Source organism: Penicillium brevicompactum (genome assembly GCF_028827555.1).
Source record: "Penicillium brevicompactum strain IBT 35665 chromosome Unknown utg000002l_segment0_segment0, whole genome shotgun sequence".
NCBI lineage: Eukaryota > Fungi > Ascomycota > Eurotiomycetes > Eurotiales > Aspergillaceae > Penicillium > Penicillium brevicompactum.
Window position 1 is genome coordinate 3,217,172 of NW_026623205.1, and position 20,018 is coordinate 3,237,189.

Here is a 20,018-nt window from a genome sequence, read left to right on the forward strand (position 1 = left end):
GACCAGCCAGTCGACTTCCACAGGGGGCGTCCGCCTTCATCAACGACTACTTCCGCTGGTGAATTGGCTGGAGCGCCGGAGAGAACTTGACCAAAATCTAGCCTGAGGACATAGACCGGATCGAAGCCTGGGCCGAGAGAACTGGGTCCTGCTTCGCCGGGGAAAAGACCGAAGTCATTCACATTAGCCGGACGAGGAAAGAACAGAACCAGGGCCAGCGTATCATGAATGGTAATGCCTTCAAGCCATCTACAACCGCCAAACTCTTAGTTGACCATGAACTTCGGTGGAAGGAACACGTACAGCAAGCCGTGAAACGAGCTACCAAAGCCAACATCGGGCTTGGGGGATTGCGACAGCTCTACGAAGCGTGCGTCACACTGGTTGTCGACTACGCCTGATCGTCTGGCATGATCCACTTCGAGACAAGACCCACCTACGACACCTCCGCACCGTGCAACGAGCTGCTTTCATCCGCGTTCTATCTCCCTTCCGTACCGTGGCTACAACCACACTGGATGTAGAATCGCATGTGCTGCCAACTCACCTGCGTCTGTGCTGCCGTGCACACACCTCCATTACTAGACTTCTTACCCTGCCACAAAAACATCCAATATGGAGCGCCCTACCTGGGCCCAGAGAAGACGCAACACTCGTGGATCGCTCGCTTGGTTCCCGCTATCAGAAGCCTTGAAGACCATAAACCTTGGGAGACTGCAGGAAATCGAAATGATTGACCCAACTCCGCTACCACCATGGTGAAAAGAAACCTTCTCAGAAGTTGAGATTGAATCAGACAGGGAGTTCCCGCTAGAAAGAGCCGACTTTGCACGTCAATCGCAGACATCGTGGTGTACTCGAACGCCTCGGGATGAGAAGGTCACCTAGGTGCCGCGGCTACCGTGATAGATGAATCGCTGGAAACAACCGACAGCATACAAGTTCAGGTCGGACCTTTGGAACGGTGGTCGTTTCACACCGCCGGGCTGAGTGGGATCTTGTACGCCATCAACATCATCAACATGATCGACCTCCGACACTGGAGAACATCCCATACGGAGGTTGATTCCGCGACTACCCTCAGTGACAGCAAGTCGACCCTACAAGCAGTCCAGAACCCCGGGAACAAGTTGGGACAATAGATCATCCATACCGTTCTCCAAGCACGGCACATCGATACGACTCCAGTGGATACTCGGACATTGCGAAATACTCGGAATCGACACTGCCGATCTGCTAGCCAAAGGTGCGGCTATACCGGGGGAAACATACCCATTCTGCTCTCTACTGTCACGCGAGAGAGCACACTTTAGGCAAGGGATCCACACCCAATGGAAAAGGGAATGGAGCGAGTCAGGCACCGCGCTCATCTCCGTCAGATCGACAACACACTGCCGGCCAAGTACACCAGACGGCTCTACGGATCTTTGCCTAGAAGCCAAGCGTACTTGCTGCTAACACAGCTGCGAACTGGACAGTCTGTGACGAACCTGGAAATGTCCATCACGTGTTGTTGGATTGTCCAAAACGCGGAGGTTTAAAGAGAGAGCTTCGAGATAAGGTTGGCGACGCATTTAACAGCATCTCGAATCTGTTAGAAGGGCCTCGTGACGACGGACGAGGTAAGATTGACAGTGCTTCGTGGTCTAAGACGGCGGAGGCCGTCTTGGATTTTGCTGAAGCATTACAAGGGTTTCAAAGCCGCACGTTATGAGGGCAACATGAATATATCGACGACATAAAGGCTATGGCAAGCCTCGTCGAGGCTCTAAGTTGGCTTAGGAAGTGGTATATGGTCCTGTGTACAAAGTAAAATATATTTATATAGTGGTGGTAGGCTTTCTATCGTTTTGACAAGAGATCAGCGTAAATGAATCTCACACATACACACACACATACTATACCAAGCCAGCCTATAAACTCTTTAAACGCCATCTGATCTTATAAGTACAAGAGGAAACGAGCTAGAAATTTAGTATATAGAATAGGGTAGCGCTCTATAGATAAATATCTATTGCTATGGATTATTTTACTTAGTAAAATCTACTTGTGAAATAGGTTAATAAATGGCGATAGAAATTATATAGTAGATAAATTAAAACTTGGGCTTATATATTACCTCTATATATTAAGATTGTTAATAAAAAAGAAAAATATATTTCTGTTCCTTTAGTAAATTCTATTAGAAGAATTTTTATCTTAGTTATTATAGTCTATTTTTATAACTAAAATATTTAGCTATCATATTATAAGAGTATTGATAAGCTATATATATTTAGATATCTACTTTTTTTTTTATTATACTTTCAAGTTTATTATTATTAGCGGAAATAATAATTATAGTATAATAAGCATCTACTATGGCAGTGATTATACTTATTAGCTTAGAAACTAAATCTAAATATTTTAGTTATTTATCTTGTTATATAATAAAAGATCTAAAGGATAAATTTAAAAATTATAAGCTATCTAGTATATAAAACTCTAATATATAAGTAGTATTAAGGTAGTTATATCTATTTTATAGTATATTTTATTAACTATAATAGTCTATAAATAATCAATATTAATTTCTACTTTTAAACATAGGTTATTAATTTACAAAGCTTTTAAAATTAACTTCTATCTTTGATATTATATTATTAAATTTTATATCTAACTTAGTAACTATATAAGTATTCCTTATAATTTTAATCTGTTTTTTTAAATTATAGGAATTAACAGATTTATTCTTTATATTAGTTTTAAAAATAAATATTATACTATTTAATAATAAAAGAAGCTAGAGTATAGTTAGTTTAGAAGATTCTAAGGATAAGAGATCTCTAGAATAAAACAAGGATTATATAAACTTATTATAAATATCGGTTGTGTAATAATTAGCTAGATAATAGAGATTTTATATTATAGTTAATAACTTTATAAATAGAGAAATAAAGAGGAATAAAGAGTGGCCTTTATAATATATTTATATTATCTTATAGAAATAGTTAATACTTGATATATATCGTTTAAAGATATAAGATAAGATATTATTTAAGTAAAAATAATAAAGCTTTTCTTAAAAACTTGAAATAGCTTGATACTAAAGGTTATAGATTCTTAAATCACTAAATTAACTAATTTTCTAATCTTAATACTATTAATTATATAGTTAATATCCTATATTAAGATTAAGTTAATGATATATTTATTAATATATCACTTAATTTAGTAATTATCTATCTTTATATCTTGATCTTTTAATAATAGACTATGCTTTTATTTATTTTTATAAGCTAGATTCTAAATATAAAAAATAATCTCTTTATATTATCTTATTATATAAGAGTTAGATAATATTATATTAATAGTGTTAATATTATAAAGGATATCTTTTATAATAATAGTTTCTACCTAGATATAGGTATTTATAAAAAAGATATCTTTAAGGATATTCTTTAATAGATAGTAATAAGATATAATTATATTAAGATACTTGTTAACTATATTATAAATATATAGCTTTATTAAATTAGTATTACTAGAAAGGATATTAATATGTTATATAAGAGAAATCATATTAGGTATATATTTACTACTAGCTTCTTTAATAGGATATATATATATTATCCTTTTTTTAAATATAGCTATTATATATTTAATAAATCTAGACTTATTTAATAAGTTGTTATAGATTTAATATTAAATATTATAGTCTTAGTAAATACTATAATAATAATTAGTATTTATAATAATTGAATAAATAGATTTCTATTATTTTAAACAAAAATTAATAGCCAAAGGAATATATCTCTAATCTTTGTATAACTTAAGACTTATAATATCTATATTATATTAATTATAAATATCTAGTTTATTAGTATTATTATTCTTATTAATAATTTTAAAATTAACTAATAGGATATCTAAAGATTATATTATTTATTAAATATAGGTTTTATTTAAGATATAATTAACAATAACTAAGGCTATATTGAGATAGAAGATTAGATTTAGTTATTATAAGATTAATATTATAGTCTTATTTTGAACTAGTACTTCCTTTAAATATAGTTGTAATATTTAATAAGATAGACTTTTTAACTTATTATAGATAGATATAATAAACGTGGATATTAATACTACTAATAATAATAATTTTGTTTTTTGCGATAATAATATTTATATTAAAGCTAATTATTAGAATAGGGTTTATATTATCTATTATATCAAGATTATTAGTCTTTCTAATATTTATAATTACTTTGTCTTTTACTCTAATATTAGCTTTAAAAATTCTATTCTAGTTAATAACTAATATATTAACTAAAACTAGATTGATATATTTATCGTTTACATATTTAATAACTTATTTAATTCTATTATGTAGAGTCTTATTATCTCTAAATATATATTTATCTTTATATACTATATAGTCTTTTTTAATCGTTATCTAAAGATCTATAGAGTCTAGACGGATTAAGTTATTAACAATTAGACCATATATCAAGGTATATAAAAGTCAATTTATTATAAAGAGCTCTATCTTTTATATATTAATTAGTATCTCTTTAGAGATATACTAAAAGCCTTCCTTATAGATTCTTTATAATACTATATTAATATAAGATAGATTAATAGTTCTAGTTATAATACTATTTCTATTCTTAATAGTTTTAAAATTATTAATCTAGATTAAATTTATTATTTTAATATTATTAGACTTAAAGTAAGTTAATGTTCTAATAAGGATATTAAAATAATAGCTATAAATTTAGATCTAGTTAAAATCTAATTTAGAGTTTAATTTAATAAAATAGAAATATAAACTAATTTAAATTAGTTAGTTATCTTTATTTATAATCTTTAATTAAGTTTGTTTTTTATTAGAATTAAGTTTAATCTATTCTTTACTAAATAAGGTAACTCTAGATATCTTTAAAAGCTTATACTTAGATTCTAGATATAATAGGAATAAACTATTATCTAAAATAAATAAAAAACTACTATATATTACTAACTCGATATTGCTATTTTTACTATTAATAGATTGATTAATAATAATTAAATATATTCTTATTATAAAGATTCTTTTAATTTATAATACTATAAGAGTTCTAATTATATCTAGAAGAATATTTTGACATCTAAGGATATATTTATTAATAGATATAAGTTTTACTATAGTATATTTGTTATTATATATTATCTAGAGATAGTGAGAGCTAGATATTTTACTATTTTTAAAATTAATATATATCTTTTATAGTATATTAACAATTAATATCTACTCTATTATTATTTAATATCATTTTCTAAGCTTCTAATTCTCTTTTAAAGGCTAGATTAAAAAAAGTAAATATTATAGTTTTAGAATAATTTAATTTTATCTCTTTTACTAATTATTATTAGACTAAAAGCCTGGTCTAGATAATAACTAATTTATCTGACTAGATAGTTTATAAGTTATTAGAATAAATGACTAAATTATTCATCTATTATACTTTATATGCTATTAACTATATTATGATTTATAATTTGAAATCAACTCAGCTTTATAAAGATAATATAACCTAGTGTTAATATATATATTTTTAGTACCTACTTATAGTAAATTAGAATATAAGTTTGCTAATAATTAGAACAAATAATTTAGTCTTAAGAATTTATATATAAACTTGATTAGCCTAGTATATAACTTTATATATAATATAAGTGTATGGTCTTTTAAATATGGTAATGAATAGTGGTATTAGCTATTACCAAGTTTTATCACCACCTAGGTAATAAAAGCTGTGAGAGGCTTCATATTATGGCCTATTAGCTATCATTATCTACAAGCAGCTATAATATTGATGATATCTTTTATGATTTAGATAGACCTCGACAAAACCCGACTTGGGTCCAAGATCTGGACCCGTACCCAACCCGTGAAAACCTGTGGGGGCGGAAACTTTTGTAATTAGTACGTTTTCACGTGATATATTCATATATAATTTTGTAATTACAGTATATGTATTGTAACTTTCACCCCCACGGGTTTTCCAAAACCCGTGGGGGTTCAAAAAACGGGTTCAAAAACGGGTTTTGTCGAGGTCTAGTCAAAATAAGATTTAGTTATTTTTTAATCTAGAAATAAGAATTAGAAAGAAGCTATTACTCTAAGATATTATAGTTTTAAATAAAATATCTTTTACAAAGTTAAACTATAGTAATAAAATAAACGATCTTGAGATTTTTAGTATTTTTATTATTTAAAGCTTATTTTTTTATATTTTTAGTAATTTCTTTTTTATTAAGTTCTTTTGTCTCCTTTATATTCAAGTAAATAAGAAAAATTATAAATAAATTAATTTAAAACAAGGTGAATTTCTTAAGATATAGATTACTATTTTTATATAAAGCTTTATTATTATTAAATTTAACTTCTAGGATATAGATATTATAAAGTGATAGTTAAGAGATATATTGTTATAAGATAGAATAGTAGAAAAGGAGTTTAGAAAACACTTTTTATTATATCTATAATAAATGATTTAGATCATGATATTATATAATTAGGAATTTATGTTAAAACCAAGATATATAAGCTAATTAGATATATTTAATAACTCTATATTTTTATCTCGTAGTTCTAGTTATTTATTAAGGGTATATTATTAGATTAAGGGTCTTATAATAGTAGCTTGCTTAACTTTTATAGTATCTACTTGCTAGCTAAAATAAGTTATTTTTAGAGATATCTATATGTTTGATAAAGCTATAATAGGTTAATAACTCTTAGTATTAGATCTTTAAGTTAAAAAATCTTATTATATAATATAAAATCTTAGTTTACTAATCATTATAATATATTTTAGTAGAATATAAATATAAATATTAATGAAAAAGGTGGCTATCTAGGAATCAGAAATAAAATTTAATAGAATTGATGAATTAGTGGTTTATAACTATGGTCTTAATTTTTATCAAAATTTATTATATAAAATTGTAAATATATTTAAGATTATATTAAAATATTAAAATTACTAGAAATTCTATGGTTTTTTAACTTAATTATTATTAGATAATATTTGTAAAGCTAATAAAACATTATTTTATATCTAAGTCTTTATATTTTTAATTATAACAATACTTATCCTCTATTTACTTTATATCTTTTAGAAAATAATAAGAAATAGTATTATATTTATAAATAAATATCTTTATCTTTTATATAAAAACTGATTTTAAATATATAGTAAGTAAATTATATTTATTTATAATTCTATTAAGATATAAGCTTAATACTATAAGTAATATTACTTTTTAATTAAATAATTAAAAACCTATATAGAGTGACTTTTTAATTATATTTATAATATCTATTACTATCGTTGGAGATATTTTAAACCAAAAATAATCAGATCTTTAATACTTTTTTTGTTTATATTGAAATTTAAGTTTCTACAAACTAAACTTAAGATAATTAAAGAGTATCTTTTTAGTAAAAAAATAGCTATACTTGATTAAATATAGAAGCTAATTTTGTCGTTTAATAATATTAAGCTAGTTAGTAAAAACGAAGAAGATATAAAAATACTACGTTATTAAATCTATTAAGAAAATCCAATTTAAGAAGAAGTAATAATAGTTTCAAGAGTTAAATAAATAGCTAATAAGCGACAATAATATCTTTCTATAGCTTTACATTAAGTATATATTAATACTATAGGATCAAAAGCGAGCAGCTTAAACCCTTTATAATAGCGTGGTTTTATTATTGTAAGCAAGCGAGACTTAAGTCTATTATACTAATAGATATTGAGTAAGTCTTATTATTATTTAGCGCTTATGGGCGACAATGATATCTAAATAACATATTTATTTATTTACTTTTAGTCCTAAATATTATCCCTCTTTTAGAAGACTATTATATAGCCAGTGAAATTTTATTAGATTTGGTGATGGGGTGTCAATGTTTCATGGCTGTTGAAACATTAACCATTATAGCTTTAAGAACTTAGTATCTGGCTAGAAATCATCCCTAGCCTACTATAAACTAGCATTAAAGGACAGATCAAATCCCTGCTTACCCTGTGGCATTATGTCCCTCCCAACTCTCGTCAAATTGGTACTTTCTTCACTTCTATATTTCACCACCAGCCTTCACCATCAAGTTTTAAACAAAATATACAAATCAAACAAGAATGGTCTATACCCATTATTTCAATAATTACCTTGTTTCAAAATTAATAAACTATGATTTAGATTTCAATCTTCATATTATCTAGCAAGATTTCTCTAGCATACTAATACCGCCCCCTATCTTACTATCAACCACGATAAGGCTCGATAGATTTCTTAGATAAAAATAAGCCTATAAGATATAAGACTTTAATATCTTCTTTAATCAAATTCTTTTTTCATCTTACTTATAAAAAGCTATTAGCTTTTAAGTAAACTAGTTTAGATCCTCTATTTATATCTATTTAAGTTAATAACTTATATCTCTATATATCAGCTTTCACTTTCCCTAAAGAAATACACTAAATAGAATTCTAACTAGTCCATTTCAACTAGAAATCTAGCAAAAATATAAGACAATATCTCTTCTTTCTAACCTAAACTAAAACAACTAAGTAAAATCTCTATTAGATATATAAACAGTTGCTAGATATGATCTTATAATATAGTATTAGTATAAAGGGCATTAGGTTCTATTTATCCTTTTAGCCTTATATAGAACCTACACTATATCCCACTTACTTAATACTTCCTTCACTAGTTGTACTATTTATAAAGGTATCCCTTGAACTAAGGTTTTTTATGTATAATATATTGGGCAACTACAAGTAGGATTAGTCTAAAATTGAATTATTATTTAATATTTTATAGTGACTATAATTTTAGAGAGGGGCTATTCTATATATTAAATTTTGTAAATATTTTGAAATAGAAGATGCTTTCTAAATAGTAATTTATTTAATTTAAAAGGTTAACTATAATTCTTTTATATTGAAATAGGGTACTTTGTTTTAAATAGATAGCTTTTTATCCTTATCTTCTATTATCTAAGGATCCTGTAAGATTGAGGCTATAATAGTAGCTCTAATTATCAAGTATACTAAATAGTTATTCTCAAGATAATTCTAATATCTACTTAAAAAAGTATAGTCTAGATAGCTTTTTATCATAGTGAACCTAGAGATTATCTCTCTTTTTTCTTAGATATATACTAGCTTTTTTTAAAACAAGATTATCTTACTCTAGCTTCTTGCTATTAATATATTTAGATATACACAACTCCTATATATATTAATAGAGTCCAACAAATTGAGTTACTAGAAAGATAAACTTAGACTCGTTATACTTAAAATCTACTAGAACCTTTAAGATTAATTAAAATAACTTAATTGCTAGGGTATGTCTTGTTATAGCTTCTTATAATAAAGTAAAAGGCTACGATAATTAGTAAAAACGTTTAAAGCTAAATCATTTTATTTACTAATAGTATATGATTAGAATTTTCCTATAGTTTTTCTTTCTCACCAAAGATGGACAATTCATTAGATAGCTAATCTCCTTCTTTTTCCTGATATGACATATTGTTTAAGATATCCATTTTGTTTATAAGAGAAAGTCAATAGTCTAGTTAATACAATTTTCATCGATCTTCAGTCTCTTATAAACTATGTAGATATACGTGTATAAATCATGGGCTGGATTTTACAATCACTACAACAGTTAATTGAAGTAGTCAAATTCTTATTGGAGTCAGTCTACTTTTTAGTAGGTTCTTAGTAGTGTATTTAGCATTAGGGATATTAGTCAGGGAACTGATCAAGCTTCACAATATTAAGGGCTAGAGATCAACGCTTGTTAAAGATATACATTTCAATCAAACACCTCTTTCCCTTTTATTGAACGCCTCAGAAAATTTGACAAATAGAACATTATAGAATTTATCATCATCTAACAAAGAAGTTCAGAAAAGAAATCAATTGTTTTTTTTAACAATATATTCAATAGCCACAAGTTCAAAGATTGAGTATTGACAACGTTAAATTAAGCTTCAACAGGTTAATAAGTCAAATATATCCTATTGTGACCTCACTTTCCGCAATCTTGTCAGACAGACCTACAGCTCAACATAGCTAATACTATACTAAAGTCAGGCTAGGGAAAAATTGCATGACCTCTTAAAATAAAATTATAGGCGCTTTTTAATAATTCAATATTTAATCGCTTATATATAAAGTATCAGAATAAGAAATCCAAGTTTATCATTATATATTGAATATACTTAGTATCTCAATTTATAAGGGTAGTAAGGGATTTAACAATTAGCCAACACTTATTGACTAACTCAATATACTATTGCTTAACACAACTCTTACTTGTCTCTCTCGCTAGATATCTAATATTTGAAAGATGTCCCTGCAAATAGTTATAACTAAAAGAAGACCTAGGTTTTAATAGGGCTTAATTAGGATAGGTATTCTTCAATACTGCTTGCCTAGCTTCTAATTAATAGAAGCTAAGAAGTTTATAAAGACTTCCTCTATTCTTAGCAACCCAATTTATCCCCTTGGCTCTATAAAATCGAGTAGGCTTATGTCTAAGTCACTTGATAAGTTCTCTCCCTTGATCTGGTACTGAAATTTCCATTGTTCTGACATTTATAGAATATATTGTGGACCAGTTACTCAGATAGTGTCTATGATAGATATAATTCCTACTAGATATACTGCCATTCACCCCAGCTAATCAAAGATATAAGTTTTGAGTTAGCTGGTCTAATTGTCCATGCGACGAGCTCTCTGTCACAGTAGCCAACTAAGCTTATCTACTATATAGCCCATATGTGCATTTCTAAGAAAAAGCTTGAATACCCACATCACACATATGTAAACCTTAGCTTAACCTGTCTGAATTCTACTAATCCTGAAAAAGATACAATTCCTATAGAATCGAGGACATTCGACAACAATATACAAGCGCAAGAGTCACAGCTCTTTGCCGTCTCTTCATCCCTAGTTTTGGCCACTAAAACATGCGAGTCATGGATTATCCCGTCGATCTACAAGCTAGTGAATGATAGTGAACTATTGACATCGCACCAGGGCCGAAAAATATAGAATCCCGTTAGCACTCTACACAAAGCCATGGCTTAAACACCATTCCCAGCCCCGTCGCTTCAAACCACGCAACCTACCCCAGGTGAACAATATAAACCAGAGGAGCGGGCCAGTAACAGATGTGAGAATCTGATTGAGCTTCGCTGTATAAAAGGCTGAGACGTCTATTCTTTGTGGTAATGTGAGTGATTTATCGTGCCCTCTGCTGCGCTATATTAGTTGTTTGCGATGTTTTGTGCTTCAAATCTCAAATATCATTACTAAATCTTATGTCAGGAGTAGCTATCGCCATTGTGTAACATATCTGTTGGGAGTCCTATCGCTGGATTGGAGATAAGACCATGGTGGCACTACAACACATGCCCATTGTATCTTGCGCCTTGACCTCACCGCCTCCCCACTATAAATGGCGGAGTGTATGAACTTCTCGCTATCCTCCTCACTAGATCTTATCCTATTATGACTATATATTTTCCTATTATAGGTGGCTCATTATATGCCTTCAGAAGTTGCCTGGTATACCTAGTGTAGCTTATTCAAAGTAATAGCCAGAGAATACAAGAAACTGGATACAATATCATGTTAATATGGTATAAATGGTGATTATATTGATAAAGATAAATGTAAGTGATCTTATCAATACAATATGATCATAAAGCTAATTAGTCATTTCGTCTTAAGCGAATATTTTGTGAACTTAATAAATAGATAAGTTATAAAACTATTGTCCTATTGGTAAGCTTTGCTAACTTAGATCATATAATAGTGCCTTTTATATTCTTATTAGTCGAGTTGAATATAAAGTAAGGGATCTTATCTTTATAAGCCTCCCTAAATCAATGTAATCATAAGCTAGCTGGCCCTTCTTTATGATCATTAATGATATGGATAAGGAATGACTAGAATGTTTATATTATCTTGGCCCTTCTTTTAGTTAACAGTATGTATCAGTAATATATTGATATGTCTATCAATATAAAGTCTAAGATATGATGGGCTATACTATTGTTTATCTTAGTATTTGAATATCATAGAAGAATAGGTTCCTTGTGGATCAAATTCCTGGTGTCTAATAGATGATATTTATTATCCTTAGTTAACCTTTTATATCTTTTTAATCCTAGAATTTAAAAAGGCTAAAGAATATTGTGATTTTGTTTATAACCTAGTATTTTAAAAATAATAGCTAGAGAACATGATGACCTAGAATATAATATAGTATGAATAATATTATATTATCTTGTTAAAAAGGATTATAAGTGATCTAGTTGGTAAGTTTATATAATTATATAGTTTATTAATCGTTTTATCTTAAACATATAAAATGTGCCCTTTGTAAACTTTATGGAAGGTAAGTCATAATAACTTATCTAAGTGGTAAGTTTTGCTAGCCCTTATTATATAATAGGACGCCCTTGTGTTATTGTTATTTGAATTAAATGTGAAGTAAGTAAATGTCTTATCTGCTTGGACTCCTCTATACTAATACAATTGTATACTATCTTTCTATTTTATATGACTACTTATATTGACAATGAGTTAGTATAAGCTTTATATTGTCTACCATAGCCCTTCTTTTAGTGGATTCTATATAGCAGTGTTCTAATATATGTTAATATTCAAATATTGTGAAATAAAGGCCTCCTTGTAGATTGATTCCTGGCGTACAATGGGTGATAATCAATGTCCTTGGTTAATATCTTATGTCTTTTCCATCTTAGAACCCTAAAAGACTAAGGATGCTAGAGGTTTTATCTAGATGAGCCATATCTTTATAGACAGCTAGATTGTTAATACAAGTCTGTATACAAGGATAAAATGAGTAGACCTCGACCAGTCCCATGGGACTAGCAAAATTTTGGTCCCAAATCCTGGTCCCATCACTCCCATGGGACTACGCTAAACCTATTTAGGTAATTCTCTAACCTAGATTGGCAATGATTTTCAAGCTTGGCATGCCAAGAAATTTTCATGGGAGTGGGTCCATGGGACTTGTCGAGGTCTAAAAATGAGGCAAAGGTCCTATTATATCAGGCCTATAGATTAATATTGCCATACTAGCTATAATATAAGAAAGAAAACGGTCTAGTTATAAGTCATAGCCAAACCAACCAAAGAACCTCAAGCTAAGAATCATTAACTAACACTGTTTTACCTAATCGTACTCTGCCTTGCTAAGCTATTAAACATATTCAAGCGGGTAGAACTAGCAAACGGAAATGAACGAGCGAAATGAACCAACCAGGCATACACAACGCTACATCAAGAGCACTGCTGGGACTGATGTGTCTTTGGATTTCATTGCATCTACAGGTTAGTCGAGCTGAGTGTATATATATCTTACTAAAGTCGTCTATTGGCATATTATGTATATATGGTTCTCTCAGGGAATAGCTAAGCTCTTTATATCTTCTATATCGCCTATTGTTGGGTATCAAATATAGGTTGTCAACCTTTATCATGTCCTAGAAGATATTTGGTATATCACTATTTAGACAGAGTCTTTATAAAGGTAAGTTAGATATCTACATAACTTTACTCTGAGCCATTATATGTAACCTCTCTAACTATCTATAACAGCCTATGCTCAAATTCCCATCCTTAAACAACATTATATATTTACTTTCAATAACACTGGTTATATACATATCTATTACAATACCAATCCAAGTAGATTGTATCATCAAAATCCATTATAAATGCTGGCGGAATCATCTTTACCAGATCTGGTCTAGATGGTAATTACCAGGCCTAATTAAGCTATAATTATATTCTCTATATAACAAAGTATATTTAATCATATAGACTTGGACACCACGTCTAAAAAGTAATAGTCACTAATTCAAGTCTAATATGATTATTATATATAAGATAGGCTTATAATATAAATTATAATTACTATAACTGACCAAGGTACAACAGCTCCTAAATAGAAATAGCCAATTAGAAATTTTTAAGCCAAGCTTCTCAATTTCTTCACTCTCTTTATTAGACATCAACTTAGCTTACAACCATTATATATATAGACATTCTACAGCAAAGTAGGAGTAAGTGATTTACAAGCTATCTAAAGCAGCAAATTTGATAACACAAGGAACAGTCTATCGCATCACCATAATTATCTAAGTAATATAGTGTATTTTGAGCGCTCCTCATTCAATGCTTTATCTATACCTGTTAGGTCTGATTATGGGTGTTTTATCTAATTATAGCTTCATCAAAGGGTATTGGTATTTACATTGGACTAGCTCAATCGAACTAGAGGCAGTGTGCAAACTTAACTGGGTAAACGCTAGGGGGACCATCATAGCAAGTGATGCCAGATGGTACAGAATGAAATGATGATGTCTGTCATATGTAGACTTCCAGACTGGCCCAAAAGCCCAAGGTCTAACTCGACCTGACCCCAACCTGCAGATGGGCTATGGGCCAAAAACAATACAGACATGCCAATTCTTTGCATTTGCATAAAAAATGCAAATTTTCCCAGTATCAATTATCTATGGAAACGACCACTCATTGTGGGAAATTAGCTAGCTTTCAGCTTGAACTTGATCCTACAAGCCTACAGATAAAGAGTTCCATTGATGACAGTGCCAAATTTCGATAGGAAGATACAGAAGATACACTTGCTTCTTACATGACATATATATATATTCATTTGGTGACGTTCACAAATACTCTAAGTGCCAAAATAGTACAAACTGCTAGACAAATTTAACTTTTCTTGATAACTTCTATGCAATCGGGTTTATAGCATAGTTATTGTTTTCCATAACTTTTAGCGCCAGGTTGTTGCCATTGAATATTGATATCTTGCTTTTTGGAGTAGTTAAACCCCCAGATTGGGCCCAGGAGAATGTCAGGCCATGATCTGGGCTGATAGACTAGAATATGCATTAAAACCAGACATTAATCAGCAGGGTGATGAGTGTCATTACCATTGCTGTGTACATAGATATGTGCTTGGTTGGGTTTAAGCAACCACTCAACTTCACCGTCTGGCCATATACCACAATACACACATCAACATCCTCGTCCATACTATAGTCAACATTCACCAACAACCATCAACATTCACCAACAACCATCAACGACCATCAACAACCATCAACGACCATCAACGACCATCAACGACCATCAACGACCATCAACAACCATCAACAACCATCAACAACCATCAACGACCATCAACGACCATCAACGACCATCAACAACCATCAACGACCATCAACAACCATCAACGACCATCAACAACCATCAACGACCATCAACGACCATCATCATCGCCCAGTCAGCACATCCACAACACACCAAAATACTCACCATTTTATTCACTCCACACCCTGATGGCAAATACATTCTATTGCAGCGGGAAGACTAGCCAACCGCAAACCATGAAGACAGGAGTGATAGGAATACAGCAATTGATAACATTTGAATCTTGAATTTACAATTCTGGCAATTGATTTGGATCTATCTACAGCTCATTATATCTCTCCAATGATGCTTCAGAATACAAAAAAGATGAAGATGTTGCGCAGGTCTTTGCTTCTTCAAGTACTCTTGTATACTTAAATACTGGTCCCTAGCACCACAAAGAGGTGCCTACACAAGCTAGAGGGGCTTTTTTATCGCAGATGTCCCTACAAAGACTCTTAGTTTCGCAAATATCCCTACAAGGCGCTTTGTTAACGCAAGACCTAGTCTACAAAGAACTTAGCAATACAGCGATCTCCTACAGAGAACTTGTTAACATAGCAGTCTCCTGCAAATCTCAATTGTCATCACAACGTCCCCCTACAAAGTTCACTTAGTAACGCAGCGCCCCCCTACAAGGATTGTTGTTAACACAGACCTATCCTACAAAGCACACTTGATAACGCAGAGCCCATCCTACGAGGCACACTTGATAACACAGAGCCCATCCTGCGAAGCACACTTGATGACGCAGAGCCCATCCTGCGAGGCACACTTGATAACACAGACCTATCCTGCGAGACACAGTTGATAACACAGAGCCTATCCTGCAAAGCACCTTTTTACACTCACAGGGCTCAAGGCAGCGAGGGAGCACATGTCTTACATCGCTAGGCTCAGAGCAGCAACAGCCATGGCCACAGAGACACTCAAGCCTATAAGCAAGAGAGACACCATGACGCATCAGAGTATGATTTTTTTAGGCTGGAAATCTGGCCCCTTTTATATCTTTTCGGCTACGTCTCAACCAAGGAACCAGTTGTGCAGTTGGTAGCGAGAATCACTATCTTGTTATTATCATTAAAGACATTTGAACAATGTTAAAATAGTACTAGGAGACTTTGTGACTTACAGACTCAAGTTTCAACCTAGATTCATTATATTCCACACCTACATTAAATATAATACACCATTTTCATTAACTATTAAAAAGACACTAACACCACAAGAATATGATTCTCACATAACATTAAAATCGCAATCAAATCGCTCAATGCAATAGCAGACTACTTTACCTATTTTGACCATAATCACTAGTCACGGTCGCCATCTCTTTCATCAAGATTAAAGTACTTTAACAGATACCACAATAATAGGCTTATCACTATAACAGACAGTGCTATTCGATTGTATCAGCTATTGGCCATCAGACCTGCCTCCAATTAATCCCTCTACAAACCTCTTTACCTATTTCAACCTCGCGCTACTCAAAAAGTACTTTTCCATATTACTCATTAAATAACTAATGCTACCTCTACTAATACTTCTACTACCTGTCGATACAGACACTATAAACATACCCCCAAATCCATAATATTAGTTTTCTATTTTTAACGGAAATCAAAAAGTCTAGCCCTTATTAAAAACCTAAAGTAAACCCAAATCCACTTCCCAGAACAATAAAGTGAGTTATTTCAACTACCATAAGTCACGAATTAGGTTCTCATAATCGCCACCCCCTTATAAAAATTACACCACTACTATCACATCAATGACACCCTAGATACAAATAGCACCCAACAGACCTATCAAACACCACGCCTAAATTTAAATAGACGCAGATACGGTTCCACGATATAGATCCCAACAATGACTCACAGGACAGTAGATCAAGAAGGTTCTATATATAGCCCAGAGAAGAAATTCAAAGGATTTATAAAGGTCCAGACACAATCCACAACCCCCAACCTAACAGTTGTCAGGGCCCAATACAACAGCGGTCTTTATTATCTAAAAGGTATTACTAGACAGGAGAGTATTTTAAATACCACACAAAGTTTCGGCAACAGAGATCTAATCTACAGTTCAGTTACCCTCACAAGAGAGTGATTAGTCCCTATCAAATAAGAAGCTGCTACTTTCTCTATCTGGCCTATAGAACATTCTAGAAGCTATATCTTCTATCCTACACCTTCCTCACAGAAAGTAGACTCAATTTAAGCCCAACCCATCCTCTCCATCTACTAAATTCAATCATAAATCTGATATCTCTAACAGATAGCTTATAGAAACTATACTAATTATACAAAGACAAGATCATAGATCTAAACAAAGTCTCTAGTTTGTGCACTAGAGGCCAAGAAACCAATTGGTCCTAGCCAGCTCATAAAGTTAATTTCAAGCACTCAGCTTATCTCAACCATTAATATGGCGACTAAGATAATCTACAAACAAAGTCATTTCCTGATACAATGTACTAAGTTTCACTGACATAAGACCTTAAAGAGGGTATCACAAGCTTCCTCTAAACTTTTAGACTATGATACAGATTTAATCATACCGTTAATCTAACATTATAGATAAGCTTTCAATCAAGTTCCTCTAATAACTACATTCTCTTACCGAGCAAGCGTTTCCATAGTTAATTGAAAGTTAGTTGCTAAATTGACTTGGGATTTGGTTATTGATCAACGGTCCCGCTCACTATTCTAAGGTTATTGTGACTTTAACCTTTTCCCTATAACTCGAGTCTACCAGTTTTAGACTGATTTGGAAAACCTTTGATTCTTGGCAAATATTACTAGTGTATAGTCTGAAAATAAACTATATACCTTAGCTTCTACTTTATAGATCACTCTGCCTTTGATCACCCATCTAACTGAATCCATTTGAAGATGCAACCAAAGATATTACCTCCAGCTGACAAGGATTAGATGGGGCTTGAAAATTTACAAGCCCCCTTGCTACCATGTTCTGATCTTATTTAGTTCTGTGAGTCTTTATACACTGCCCGCAGTATTTTCCAGGCCACATGGGAAGACATACTCCTGAACTAGAGACAAGAATGAGGAATGTGCCAGTATAGCTGATTTATAACAGCACTGTAGACAGGTCTGTTTCTAAGTCACACAAAAAAGTGCTCCATCTCACTAGGTTTGACATCTAGGACACCCTTGATGTTGTGATTCCAAGGAAGAGTGATTTCTCTTGTTTTTATAATTACATGAGGGGATATGTACAGCCACGATGGAATTCCTCATGCTGTGGCTCCCTTGTGGAGCTATCACAGGTTTTTTTATTGCAATGTGCACCAGGGCTAGTCATCAATTTAGTTGGCCTCTGTTACTTCGATATCACAACATAAACCATATGACAACAAATTATTATTAGTATAAGCACTCTATTCACTGTTATTCAAGCTTCCTAGCTATATAAACATAATGTACACAATCCCATATTAAAGATGACGATCTAGTTTCTTTAGGCCAACATGGGATTGATATTTGTGTTATATGACCTATGACAGAGGATCAGCTTATAATGGGTAAATAATAACTAGCGATAACAAGAAGTATATTTCGTACCTAGTCTAGAGCTTTCTATTTAACTTGATACATTGCTATCGATCTCACTTGCCTCAGCCATGAAAATTGTTTCAAACCATTAATCGATATTACTTTTGGCAGATAAGTTACATAGGAAAGCCACCAATAAAGCTTTACAGCCGACCTAGTTATAAACAGCTTTTGATTGCTTTTGATTGTCTGAGCGATTAGAAGGTCTAGCATCAATATGATAACATTTTTATAAAATGTGTTACTTTTTCCCTCGTAGAGACTCAACACTTCGGGCCACTTAGTGTTGTTCGTAATATACGTTGGAGTAAGCTTTTTATGATAGCTTCTAATGGGTATCTAGCTAAGAGAGAATATTATTCTCCTCCCATTATGGCCAGCCTGATACGCTACGTGGTGACATGGTGATATATAGGCAAGTGGTAGAAAGGGGAAGAACGTATGAAGAAAACTGCACAAAGTGAACTTGAAGGTGTAGGTTTGTTGAGTTTAAAATATATTCATTCCTCAGTCAACTATAAAAGACCCTACCATTGCAACCAAAAAAGACAACTATTTGATTTAAAATTGTGAGCCATGGCTCAGTCTAGTAAGCCGGCTTCAGACCCTCACCATTCGCCAGCCCAAACATGCCCTCATATTATTATTGCACCCTTGAAAACAAGGTGGCTGCTGATCAGCGACGTTGAAGCGAAAAATGCTGGGACCGTCTCTTTCTTAGCCACTCAACATGATTTCGTCGCTTCGAGGATTTTTCTTTCATTGGTGCAAAGTTCGTTGTCCTTCCTGTCCATCGTTCACATGAGTCATCTCTCAACGTTGGTTTGACAGACAACGTGGAATTCATTGGCAGAATATGAGGATCTTAAGGATGAAACGTTTAAATCCTTTAGTGAGTCATGGCCTAGGATTCATCCTAAGTAAAGCCCTGGTTTAGTAAGGTATGGTTGGGAGATTGCTGACCTTGCGCCTCCGATTGCAAGCAAGCAAGTAGTCAATTCTAACTTCACGATACAAATTTCTATTAAAGCCAGCGCGATCCCTCCTTTACTGTGCACTCAACCAGAATCGGGAGCACCCGCCATCTCCTCGTGGCTGACACGCAAGTATGGGTGGAATTCGAAAACTGTCGCACACTCAC